This window comes from Crocodylus porosus, unplaced genomic scaffold (genome assembly GCF_001723895.1).
Source record: "Crocodylus porosus isolate Cpor-Errol unplaced genomic scaffold, CroPor_comp1, whole genome shotgun sequence".
Classification (NCBI taxonomy): Eukaryota; Metazoa; Chordata; order Crocodylia; family Crocodylidae; genus Crocodylus; species Crocodylus porosus.
Window position 1 is genome coordinate 16,772,644 of NW_017728923.1, and position 13,902 is coordinate 16,786,545.

Consider the following 13,902-nt stretch of genomic DNA (forward strand, 5'->3'; position numbering starts at 1 on the left):
AGGGGGCTGGTGTGGGGCTTTTGGGGCAGGAGCACACCTGCCCACTGTGGGTTACTCTAGAGTAAATGCTAGTGTAAACACCTTGCATGTAGCTGGCAGAGCTCTTGAGCAATTCCCTACAGACAGAGCTGGCTACAGCAGCAAAAGCTCCAGGTACTGACAGAAGAAAACACTGTTCTGTAGGACATAGAGCACTGACCAACTACTACTAATTTTTCAGTTTCAGATGAAAACTCTTTAGTGCATTTCCAATTTTTTTCAAATGACTTAAGAAGCTCCGAATACAACTCTGGATAGTGCTTATCAATCTGTCATGTATGGTAGTGTTTGTTAACTTGCAACAAGAAAATGTTTATCTTCTTTCTACATTTGAAGAAAACAACAGAAATGAACGTTCCTGTGAAAAGCAGCTGGCAAATGGCCTGCATGCTAAAGGGACTCTGGTTTACTGTTTTATTTTTTACTTATATGGTTTTCTCTCCAGGATTCAGTCAACAGTAATGATTCTTTTTTTTTTATTACTTCTAATGCTAAAGATGTGTATTCAATAGCTACTGCCTAGAGTACAAACAGTACTCTGACACAAAGAAAAGGACAGCAGTACTCAAAGTATTATTTGTGACTTATTATCCATATTATTGTAGCACTTAGATATTGTAGTAATTGACTAGAACTCCATAGTACAACGAACTGTAGATATACAAAACAAAAAGAAAATCCTTATCCCAGAGTAATGGTCCAAAACTCTTGTCTTACATTAGGAACACAACCGCGTTTTAGTCTGTTACAAAAGAATACAATAGTATTTTCTTTTTCAGTGATATGTGGGTAGAACAAGGAAGTTTGTATTCCTGTTTGGTGTCCTATGATTAAGTGGCAAACTTCTGATGTTCCAACTGTTGGGTCATACGCAGTACATTAATTCAAAATATAATAAAAAACTCTAAGCAGATGCCTAATTTGTTTTAGAGTCTAATCAGATGTTACCCTGAGGAACACTACTGAGCATGTCACAGTAGTCTGCCTTCTTTCATAATTACGTTTATTATTTAATATTTATTGTTATAATTTAGTATTATTTTTATGTATGTTGTCAGTTTTTAGACGGTAACGCTTCAGATTTGTTGTATACATGCTAGTTTGTTTCCTTTTTAAAAAGCCAGAGGAAAAAAATCCTTTTAAGACCATTAGTATTATGTTCAAACAATACCAAACCAATTGATTGTAGCAAAGTAAGAACAGACTAAGCTTGATTCTCGCTGTTTTGCCTAGTTGCTCAGTATATGTGGTTGTCTTCTGATCTCCAAACGCTTTATGGTATCTTACTCCAAGACCTAATCTCATAGTTTTTAATCAGAAAATTCCTAGTGGTTGCAATGGAATTTTTTTCCTGGATATGAAGTACAGAATTAGAACTACATTCACTGTAGTGCTGTGTAACGGGCAAATGTCATGAAGTATCAGGCTTCATGAACCTGCCCATTTTTTGTTATACTTGCTTCTCTTCTCCAATCCTTGCATCCTGTCCACATAATGTATTGTCTGCTGCCTAACCTTGGGTGCCTGTACATGTGGTCAGGTGTGGGAGATGCATTTTAATTCGAGTGGTTCCTGAAAAGCACCTCAGTGTCATGTGTATTGAGACCCCCTGCATTTAAAAATGGCCATGGAACGCTTTAACTAAAGTTCAATCGATGAGCATTAGTTAAAGCACCCCAGCAACCATTTTTGCATGTGATCCTGTGGCAGTGCTAGCGCACTCTACTTAGAATTTGAAGCAGACTCAATTAATTGAGTGTGCTCCGACACGTTCTAATTAGAATGTGTCGGAGCACGTGTATAGGCATGCCTAGCTGGTTATGTCTCAGAGTACTGCGCTGTGGACACAAGCTCTCTGAGCGCTTGGAAGCTGTATAACCTGCAGTTTTTGCAGTCATCCACTTATATTAATTAGCACAATTAATAATGTACAATGCACTGCTGGGTAGATATATACTAGTGTATAGATATTAGAATGTGTTCTGCTCTCATACAAAGTCAAGCTCAATTTTCACTTCAATTGGAGCAGTATTTGGTTGTTTTTTATGGTTCTTGGGGCAAGGATCTATAATAGTTACATGTTTGTAAAACGCCATCCACATTATACCAACGTAAATTTCTCATTTATGTAGCATAATCGTGATGCTAAAAGTATATCTGTGTATTATTCCTTTCTTCCACTTCACGTAGTTCTTAGACAGATTGCTTCTTCCCAGTCAGAACCCTGCTGAAGTCAAGAGTCTGTTTGTGCATTGCAATGCAGGATCAAGGCACTAGTCTGAAATACATAAGATATATTTTGAGGATTGGAAGACAATACTGCTCTTAGCATCTGTCTAGTTAGCTTGATTAACACTGGCATGCTGTTTTCAACTACTTATGGGTCCTTGTGCGTAATGAATTACTATCAATAGCAAGAATTGGGGCTCTGTCTACTGGCAAACATTCCCCTTACGTGGTGGGCAGAAGTTCAAGGATCATAAAATGATCAAGATTTGGATTTCAATAAATCTGTTATGTTACTTGGGGCCCTTAGTAAAGTCACATTCATATACCCAGTACAAAAGAAAAAAGGCACTGAAGCAATATTTTGCAGCACTTTTGAAAGCATATAAAATAGAACACTGACACTGTGGTTTGCTAAACTGCACTTCACAAATTTTAATTTTAGAAGAAAACTGTAATTAAGATGGAAGAACTAGAGGGGCAATTGAAGAAACTAATCTGAAACAGATTGCCTGCACTCATTTTGCAAAACTTTATTGTTATCATCTATATACCCAACAAAAGTAATAAATATTTTCAGCATGAATTGATAGGAATAGGTGGAATGAGGAGCCCTGCACTGTTTTAAAATGGACAGCTAAATAGCTCCATATTTTTTTAGCAACGTGATGTGTCAGGGAGAACTGGAAACTGCAAAAGAGAGCCACTACTCTTACCCATTAAAATCATGATAAAATGGCATCACTTATGTCTATCTAAAACATAAATTAGTAACTAGTATCATTCAGGTAATATTACTAACTTTCCAGATTTTTATGCCATTTAAGGCAACACTTAGACTACTTGGGGGAATAATGTATTATGATAAGGTAATAACCTTAGACAGATATGTAAATATTTTTAAATATAATTCTTAAAATTCTGTAGGACACCTATGACTACTTTCTGCCAATAGTCACATAAATTATTTGTAATACATCTTTTTAAACAAGATACTATCAAAATTCCAGTCACGTTTTCAGTCACTGGGGATTATTACTATTTGTTCTTTATAGGAATGGAAAATTAATTATTTCCTCTTAAAATCAGCACTACCACGTACAAGCAATAACGCTAAAATCCAATTAAATACATGTTCTATAACATTCATTGCAGTTGCAATAAATTACAATAAAACAGTTCTCCATCTCACTTATTTACTGCCAAGCCAGTTAGGGGACTTCATAGATGAACAACACCTGCAATGCATCCAGAAGCAAATTGCGTGGGAGGAAGGGGAGGAGGGAGCCTAGATGGCAAGTATGAAGTGGTCACTTCAGCCTGTTGATCTAGTCAAAAGCTGAAAAAGAGATGGTTAATTGTGGCCAGGTCAAAGTTAATCAAACTGATAAAACAATTTCTCTTAATGAGTTAAATGAAATTAAAATCATAACGTGGCATCTTCCCATTGCCTAGCATACAGTGGGGAGTAGCGATAATGGAAAACGTGTTGGCAAAACCAAGCTCATTTATAGCTATAGGTAAAGGTCATATTGTACCTTAATTAGAATAGACAGAAAACATGGTCCATAATTTATTCTTGGTTATTAAAAAGAGAGAAAGGTGGATTTATATTTATGGGGGCTGTGCCTAAACTACATGTGAATGAAAGGAGTAGAACTCAAAAGAAGTACAGCAAAAGAAGTAGTGCCATCTGTTACTGAGCAGATGGTAAAATTTTCCCTCTTGCCCAACCCAAACTTGGGTGTTATCAGGAGGCACGGCTATCAGGACATTGCAGCCGTGGCTCAGTCTTCTTTTTTGGCAGTCATGCATTCAAGATCTTGAAAGAGAGACACTTGTTTTTTTGGACTTCTTAGAATTTTCTGTTTATTTACCACACAACCTGCCAAAGTTAATAAAGGAGCAGAGCAGGTCCAGGAAGGTGTGATGGGTAAGGGCAGATGGTGATTTGCCCTGTGCTGACCTGACTGACAAACCAGATGAAATTCTCCCTGAAATCACCTTGTGAGGGCAAGTAACTGCTCCACTTGTTTGGTACAAATGAAAGGGTTTTGCACTATCCTGTGATTGGTCAGACTCGATTAATCCTTTAGTGGCCCTAGGCAAACTCATGGGCCCCTACTTTTTTCACTCAATAATTATAACATGTAAAATAAGCACAACTTATTTTGGGCCCTTTCTTCACGTAGGGCCTTAGGCATGTGCCTAGTTTGCCTATGCATTAATCTGGCCTCGGTGACCAGGACAAGGCACACAGTGTCCAGACCTCGAGTCTAAACTCCTCAGTGTCATGCATTCCAGTTCTAGCATGTGGAGCTGAACCTAACACTATTGTTTTTGGGGTGTCTGCTCTAGAAAAAGAAGGGGATCTATTTTGTTATTTGAGTCTAATTTAACAAAAATCTTACAAAAACAAAACCATTTTGGCACAATTTTGAAGATATTTCTTCAAGAGCAGCTGCTTTTATAAGAGTTCTTAAGAGTTTGGGGCCTGTAAATCTCAGTCTGAACTCTACCACAGATGTAACCTCTGACACAAGTCACTGTCTGAAGCTACCCTGGACACAAACAGTTGCCTCTTCTGCCAGCTCAAGTGTATAAACTATTTAGATATCAATATTGTGCTCATCATTGTGGTATCTGAATGCCTGAGACAACAATTAACAACAAAACTGTAGCTTTCTGTTTTCAAAAGTATATGTAATATACAGTTTGTCCTTGGAAAGATACAAGAAGGAAATCGCTGCCTATCATTTTAAGAGGCTTGTCTACAAAACTAACAAAATACAAGCCATTAATGAATCACTGGGTGCATCTACATGAGATGCTATGGTGCAGTAGCGTTGCCAGGCACTAATCGTGCAGCAATGCTACTGTGCAGTAGTAATGAGCTACTGAGCAGTAGCTTGTTGCTACTGCACAGTAGTGTCAGGGAAAAAGTGTGGCGATGGTACTGTGCAGTAACACCAGTTACTGCACAGACATTTTAGTACCTGCACCGACTCATTTAGTCACTTTAGTACTGCACAGTCATTTAGTACTAAATGACTGAGCGGTAAGAACTGCACAGTCCACCGCACATGTAGATGAGGTCACTGTGGAGAAGAATTCTGAGGAGCCATTAAAATGTCTGTTAATATTATATCTGTTGCAGTCCAACTAATGGATAAGGTCACCTATTACAAATATTTCAATATAAATAATTCCTCAGCACAATAAATAAAGCAATAATCCAAAATAACTTGTTCATTTAATTCATCTCATGGAATGATCTTAAGTTTTAGTTTAAGCATGAAGTGCAGATAATGTAGATCTTTACTATGAATCACCCCATGTTGGTAAATGTTTGATTCTGAAATGAACATACTTTTCCTTTAAATTATCTTTGTTATTTTATAGCAATTCCATATATTTCCTTAACTGTGTATATACATGTTGCACATTGGTAGAGCTTCATCCATCTATAATTAAGGTTGTGTCAGCACTGCTATTCAAAAACTCTGTTTGCAGTTGTATATAGCATGACAGCAAAAATCCACTTCAGCAAGAATCTTGGCAGTGAACGTGTAAGGCTGGGGATGTGTTTATACATGTTTCAAATTTAAACAAAACAAAGTAAAACCTATTTAGACATATTTAATGTTTCACAGTTTGGTCTGATTGATGAGTGTGGGAGTGACCCTTTATTAATGGAGTATTACTTTATTTAATGAAATAGAAGAAGACCCTGATTATAAGATGACCCCCCCAATAATTAGATTCTATTTATGGAAAATTTATAAATTTGTTACAATTTTCCGGGTATAGAACCTAATTATTGGTTTGCCTTGTATTTGTCACCCTCTCACTGCTGCAGCACGGAAAATAAATCTGGGAGATCAGCTCTTTCCTCTACTTCCCTCTAACTTTTTCCCCTGGCAGCCCCTTCCCTGTCACTTTACTGTCAGACCCTGCTCTCCCTGAGCACATGGAAGTGAGGAGCAAATTTGAAAACAACAAACTTGAAATTAAACATGGTTGTAGCAATTTGCATACAGTAGCCATAGGCTTAGTTCATCCAGAATTAGTGCATGCTACTAATCTTGAAACTGCTTTAACTTTTAGCACGTGTGTTTCATAAACACAATTTTGAGCAGTGCTTTGGTACTTACATCTGTCTAGCATCAACTTTTTTTTAACCTGGCAAGGGAGATCCCATGATCAACAAGGACTTGGTAGAGAAGATCTCATGATTCTCTCAGCCAATCAAGTTTAGTTATAGGATGAGATCTGCCCCTTGCACTCCAGGCAGACTGACTACTGTAAAATTCCCCAAATGCAGGAAATTTGACTGCACAGGATTGTGGTAATGGGGGGCTGAGTTCTTGCTTTTCCCATGGCTTGCTCCTTAGTCTTTTGGTTAGAAGCAACCAGGACTAACAGGCATCCAAACCCCAAGGTCTTTGGGCTTGGGTCTTGCACATAGGATGCCTGCCATAAATTTGGGGAGTATCTGAAGCCCCAGACCGATGGGTATCAGAAGAAGGATACTTCCAGTGCTCAGTCAAAATTTGGAACTTAATTCAGGACTGATTTGGCCCTTAAAACAAAATCTTATATAAGTATAAAGTATGTATGGTATTAGTCCAAAGCCAAAAGGCTCATGATTTACCATATAGTTCACTGGACTGGGCCTCACTAGACTCAACAACATTCCAAGCTATGGTGAGCTACAACACTTCATACAGTTCACCCAGAATCCCTGCTGCACCCTCTCACAGCCTGGTACAAATTATTAGTGTGCCCCCACCCTCCATGGTGACCCCAGAGGTCAGCACTGCTCAGTACGTATATATATTCCAAATGTCCCCCACAAAGAATCCATGTACTAATTAGCCCCCAATCATGACCGGAACTGGGTGTTCTTGTCACAAGTCCTGAAATGCTCCAAAAGTTTATGTGCAGATGAGGAGCAGGGCAACCTAGTCTGGCTTTACCTTGTGGAGGGTGGGGCCACACTAATCACATGTGCCAGTCTGAGAAAGAGTGCACAGAAGGATTCTGGATATGCAATGTTGTAGCTCACCATGACTTGAAAAGAATCAGTGGTGAGGAGGACTGCACTTAATGGGCACTACCATGTAGCTTATGTAGATAGATTGCACTAACCTATACTTGTGGTATGGTCCCATTAGAATTGAAGGCCTTGATCAATGTCATAAAGGAAGAGAAAAAGATTGACAGAGTATAGGGGTGTAAAGAATGAAGGATGGGAGACCCAAAGCTCAAAACAATGGCAGGGGCAGCAACTAAGCATAAGGTGGAAAAAGAGTTGAAGAGCAGAAATGAAGGTCTGGAGACAGACAGTGGACAAAGGTCTAGAAGAGGGTATGAAAGAAGGTGATGGTGGGAACAACAGCAGAAGCAACAATGATGGCAGCAGTACCAGCAAAGCAGGGGGTGATGAGAGCGATGATGCCAGAGAAAACCCAGGAGCAAAGGAAAGTAAGCAACAGAGTGGGAGCAGCAGGCAAAGGTATGTTGGGCAAGAGACAGAGGACAGTGGGAACATGATGAAATTCCAGTGCACTGGGAGTGGCATGGTAGGAAGACACAGAAAACACAACAGATTGAAGAAAGGATCAGAAACTGCATATAACGTAGTATTAGTCACCAATGGAACAAAGACTGTATCAGTCCTAAACAGATATGACTTTTTGGAAAAGGGAATGTTTGTATACTGGATATACCGCTGGAGAACCTGACTAGCTTAACTGCTTTTCTAAACAGAAAACCTTGGCAAATCACTTACTGAAACAGAGATGGGTATGGGTTTTTTTAAAAGAAATATGCAGAGGAATGTGGGAGGGAGGAACTAAGAGGGATAAGGTTTATGGCAGGAGAAAAGACAAGGGAACGAGTGATTATAGTACAAATGTATATGGATTTATTAGTGGAAGAAGACATAGAAAGATGGTTGGAATTGCATGTTCAAAGAGTAATGAGTGTGAAGAAAGTGAAGGACAAATATGGTATTTGGACGGGGTCATGGAGGGCATTAATAGTGTTACAAGCAAATGAGTGTCGCCTAGCTGGAGTGATGTAATTCAGCTGGGGGCACATTGGAGTTTTATGATGTATCATGGGCAATCCAAACAGTGTAGCAAATGTGGAAAGGGGGGGGCACTTGTCTGCACATTGCCCTTATACAATGTGCTTCAAGTATGAAGGGAAGAGGTACAGGGTAACAGAGCACCAGGACCCACTAAAATACATTACCTGTGGAGGTGGGGAGGCTACTTGCACCACAGGTGTCCAATGGCCTTTGCAGACAAGGTCAGTTCCCACAAGGAACAGCGAGAATCAGAAGGGGCAGCAAGGGAGAAGAGAGGGGTGAGAGCAAGATGGAAATGGTGGAAGAGACCCTGCAGGAGGGAGAAATGGAGAAGTGGGGGGCAGAGTTTCTGTAACTGAGGAACTGCAGACATCAGTCAATGTCAGGAGTGTTTTAACACAAAAAGATGGGAACAGAGTGAACCAGGGTTGGAACAAATAAGGTCAGACATAATCTTCCTATGTGGTATACCAGAGGAGAGGGTTTATAAATGCTTTGAGAAAAGGTGGAGATGGGGATCATCTTGGTGGTCAGGGACAAATGAGAACAAAGTGGCAGGAGTAGCAATACTTTTCAAGAATCCAGAGTTGAGAGTAAATAAGTGGAAGACATCATCAGTGGAAGACTACAACGAATGATACCATCAGCCAGGGAAACAATTAGAAATTTTCAATGTATAGGCACCGTCAGAGTAGGACAGGGGAAAATCTATGCTTAGGAAGCTAGCAGTTTACGTGGTCGGGGGCAGGCTGTGGATAATAGTGGGGGACTTCAACTGTATAACAGAACAGGGGCAGGAGATGGAACTTTATACAGTTCATCCAGATTATTGAGAAATATAATAAAAGAAGTGGCACTAAAAGATGTATGGGCAGGAGAGAAAGATTTCACTAGAACAGACCCCAGGGAAGGAAACAGTCACAAACTGACTTTGCCTTGGTATCAAAAGAAACAGAGATAAAGAAAAAATAAACTGCCATTGTGGCATTTAGGGCATTTATACACATACCTTCTTCCTGCAACATGGCAGAGATCCGCTGCTTCGGAGCAGATTAGATTAATTGAGTCTGCTCCACATGTGAGATGAGGGGAATTGTGCTGTGCTGTGTGCAGTTGTATAAGTAGGAAAATGCGTGTCAGTGAGCAATAAATACCGGCAGCGCGCTTTTGAGCTAAAGCACCTCTGAGGAATTTTAGTTCACTGCCATTTTCTCAGCGCTGATGCTCATTTAGCCACTTACATAACTGCAAGCATTGCAGCACCAGGCGCTTTGAAAAGTGCCCAGCGCTGAGGCACTTACATATGTAAAAATGCCTATTTAGAATTACCAGATGCTGAAGGCAGAACTGAATCTTGGTCAGAGCCCCATAAGAGGAAGAGGCGTGTGGAAGTTAAATGGATGACTGTTACAAGGTAAGAAGATACGTCAAGTGTACTGAGACAGTATGGGGAGTGAACAACAGTGAAGAAATATTTTAAGATTACCTGGGAATGGTGGATGATGGTGAGAAAGAGGACAGAAGAGTTTTTCAGGACGGATGGCTGAAGAACCACAGAGAAAAGAGCAAAGCTGAGAGAGCTGCAGAAGAAGAGGCAGGAGCTGCTAGAGGAAGCCACAGAAGGAAGACAGGTATGAGAAGAACTAGAAGAAACAAGGCAAGAGATCAAAAGATGGCTTAAAAGAAAGGTGAGAGAAAAATGTTTTTAGTACAAGCACCCTGGGTGGCAGAAAACGAAGAGTGGTCCCGATACTTTTCAGCTAGAGTGAAGATGGCGAAAGGAAAGCTAAAAGTGGTGCACAAAGAGGGTGGTACCTGGGTGGAAAAAATAGAAAGAGGCAAAGAAAAAATTTTATGAAAAGGTATAAAAGAAGAGGGAAATTCATAGAAAGAAGATGAAGGATTTGCTGGAAGAAATTGAAGAGAAAGTAGAGGAGGAAGCAAAGAAGATGAAAGAAAAGATAAGTTTAAAGAAAAGAGTGCTTAAAAACCTTCAGAAGAAGGAAATCACCAGAAGTCAGACTGCCTATGGAATTTTATGGGAAGTTTTGGACATGTGTAGGGAAGGATATAGTAAAAGTCCGTGAGGAAATGGCAGGGGAGAGAGGCAGGGAAGGATTTTACTAGAGCCATTGTGATCTTACTGTTCAAGAAAGGGGAGAAGGAACTCTTGAAAAACTGGAGACCTATTACACTCCTCACTATGGATTGATTATAAATTAATGGCCAAGACAGTGGCTTTGAGGGTGAGGAAAAACCTCCAGAAGATAATACATGAAGACTAAGTATGCACATACCAGGTAGAAGGATCTCCAAAGCAGCCAGAGTAATCAGAGATACACTGTCCCACATCTGAGAGAGGAAAACAAATACAGTTATAGCAAACCTAGATTTAGAAAAAGCATAGGACAGAGTGGATCATGATTACATATTAAAGATGCTAGGAAAATTGGGTTCCCAGAGAAATGTATATGTTGGATTAGATTATTGTATAGAGAAGCAGAGATTCAAGTTCCAGTTAATGAGCATCTAAGCGGGACCTTTAAAATCCATACAGGGATGAGACAAAGGTGCCCCCTGTCGCTACTACAATTTGTGTGGCGTGGAACCATTAGCACCAAGAATAAGAAATGACAAGGTCACAAGTGGAGTAAAGATACCAGGTGGGGGAGAAGTAAAATTCATACTATACATGGATGAAACAAACGTAGTAGTTAGAGATAGATTCCTTTCATTGGAAAGGGTGCTAAAGTATACACTGGAGTATGGAAAAAGGTGACAACAAGGCTATAGCAAAAACTTTGGTTATGGTCCAGAAGTATGCATGTATTCAAGTACTTATGGTATTGATTTTTTGATGTTTTCTGCTTCTGTAACTCTATAACAACTTCTGTTAAAGAAAAGATAATCTAAACAACCTCAGTACCTCGTGGTGCCAACTCCGTGTGTGCTCCGGGGCTGGAGCACTACTAGAAAAAATTAGCAGGTGCTCAGCACCCACAAGCTACAGTCATTTTGGTTTTACTCAATACATGTTAGATCTCTGTTATGTTAAAAACTTTCCCCAGAAACTGAGCTTTTACGAACTGGTACCACTAGGTAACAGAAGAATGTTACATGGCTGCACAAGGGAGGTGGACTTAGACCAGTGCCCCATAATTCAAGGTGAGGTAGTGGACATCAGTATGGCTAGAGGTAGGGCCAAAGCACCTACCCGCAAAATCCACAGTCAGTGGCTATACATCTTGGAAGCTGTGCTGTATCCTTTGCCTTACTTGGGGCCACATGCTGCAGGGAACACCAGCACAGTCTCTCTGCAACCTTATTTACAGCACACAGGCTCTATGATGGTCCTAGAGCATGTCTGTACAAACCAACCCCCTCCACCACTTTCTGTATACCTCTTTTTGGTTCAGGGTCTACTGTTTCATGACCCTATATCCAGCATCATTCTAGTGGCGGGATGACAACTAATATTTGGCTCACAACCATGAGGCAGAACTGTTACTGACTTTATTCAGTGAACTAGACCGCATGCACCCGAAGTCCCATAAATATAATATATGAAAAAATACATATTTTTTAAACAGAAATCAAAATTTGTATTAGTGGTAATTTTTTAAATAATTTGATAGCTATACATAAAACTTAAAATAATTCTGATAATGCATTGAATAAACAATTTTTTTTTTGTATTTCATTAAATTTAGGATTTCAGCTTTGTGTTTTTATATAGCTGCCTGAAATATCAAAAATTATATATACGATAGAGGAAGAGACCTGTAACCTTTCTGTAAAGCTCCTCACATTTTGGGAAAGAATGAAAATATATCTATATTTATCATTTCTTGGCAAATAATAAATATTTCATAACTTTTGCACTGTGGAAATTCTAGTTTAAAGATGTCACCTGGGACAGAATTTGATTTCCCTGGGTGCCCCCAGATGAGTGCAAACTTGCCTTTTGTGGTATCTCAGAGGCTTCTGAGGCACCGCAAAACACATGCAGTGCACGTAAAAAGGTTCTCTGTGCTGCATATTTGCAGCACAGAGCCAGAATTAGATACCAGGAAATCCCAGTACCTAAAAAATGTGCCAAAAAAAGTGGGGCAGTACACATGGCTGCAGCATGTACCACCTGACGGTGGAGTCTGGCCAGCCAGAGTCATGTTCTGGCTGCTGGCCAGGCTCTGCATGCCTGTATCACCACTGCTGCAGCCCCATGAGGCCCCCAGGATCCCAGGTAAGGCTGCTGGGGCCAACCCAGGTGCTGGCCCCAACCCAGGTGCTGGCCCCAGCTTCACCTACCTCACCCAGGGCAATTTGCTGTGTGCCAGAGTGCATGTGCAGGGGCATTCCCCAGGCACAAGCAGCAGCGGCAGAACTATGTGCTTCTGCTGTTTGTCCTGGAGAAATGCAGTTTCTCGTTCATCTGGATGCACCCCCTTTGTGCATCCAAGTGCAGTTTTTTAGCCATGTAAATGATGTTTTTATTACTTATATGCACAGTTTGAAATTCTATCTTACATCCTTATCTCTCCTGCCCTGTGGATGCCTAAGCCTGCAAGTATAGACCAAGCATGCTAATGAGTTACACACTGGCTGGATTGCTCCACAACTAGGTAGGTGTGTCCATTCTGGATGGGTACCTGCATCTAAGACATGAAAACACAGATGGCCAAAATCACATGACTGATGAAGTAGGTGGGGAGGACTTTCCTATGTATTAACCCCAATAACTGAGTGGTTAGGACACTTGCTAAGGAAGCAGGAGACAGGTTCTAGGCCTCTCTTGTCCAAAAAGTTTTTGAATTTATCTCTCTTGACTTCTGCAGCATTTCCCAGGCCACAAGTCAGGTATTACCTAGTTCCTTCCACAGCCCTCGTCTTGAAGCTGAACCACAGCCATGGGCGACTGGTGCCTCCCGAGTCTGGGGGGGGCACCAGATTGCCGACTGGGAGGGACCCCCCAACGGCCAATCATCAACCAGGGGAGGGTGTCTCCCAGTGGCCAATTGCTGAGCCAGTGGCAAAACAGCTGGTGCTTCCAGGGGGTGCATGGATGATCTCAGGGGGTGCACATCCACCCCCTACGCATCACCAATGACCACAGCACCTTGCATTTTATAGTCATTGGGTTCTAGCCTGGACCCGTTTTCCTAGTGGGGTAGATGGTATACTGTTTTCCGTCCATGTATGCAATGACTATTAAGGACACTGGCTCAACCTTAAAGAGAGTGCTAGAGAACATTCTAGAGGGCCTAACCTGTGGTGTTGCTATTCAATACTGGTGCTGAGAGATCAGCAAGACTAAGGTTCAAACACCCACAGAGCAATGAGGTCTCTGGTTTCTAGGACAAGTGCCCTGACCCAGGGGATGGCCAATCTGTGGTACAAGTGGCACAGGCAGCCTCTGTTCATGACATGGCAGACAGGGGAGAGGACAGGCAGCACAGTAGCAGACAGAGTAGAAAGATGAATAGCAGTTCATGCAGGAAGCACTAGGCAAGAAGCAGAAAGCATAGCAGCAGATCAGGAAG

General features: G+C 40.9%; 1 long non-coding RNA gene across 2 annotated transcripts in view; it reads right to left on the minus strand.

The window, feature by feature from the left end:
* Positions 1 to 229: 229 nt before the first annotated feature.
* The window catches only part of LOC109313514, a 29,815-nt gene continuing 16,142 nt past the window's right edge, over positions 230 to 13,902 (minus strand). The window contains exon 4 of one of the 2 annotated variants that reach the window (XR_002102069.1): positions 230 to 2,317. This is a non-coding gene — a long non-coding RNA (uncharacterized LOC109313514). Of the gene's footprint in view, positions 2,318 to 2,783; positions 3,605 to 13,902 lie in introns of those variants that run through there. The other variant, XR_002102070.1, reaches the window with a different exon arrangement.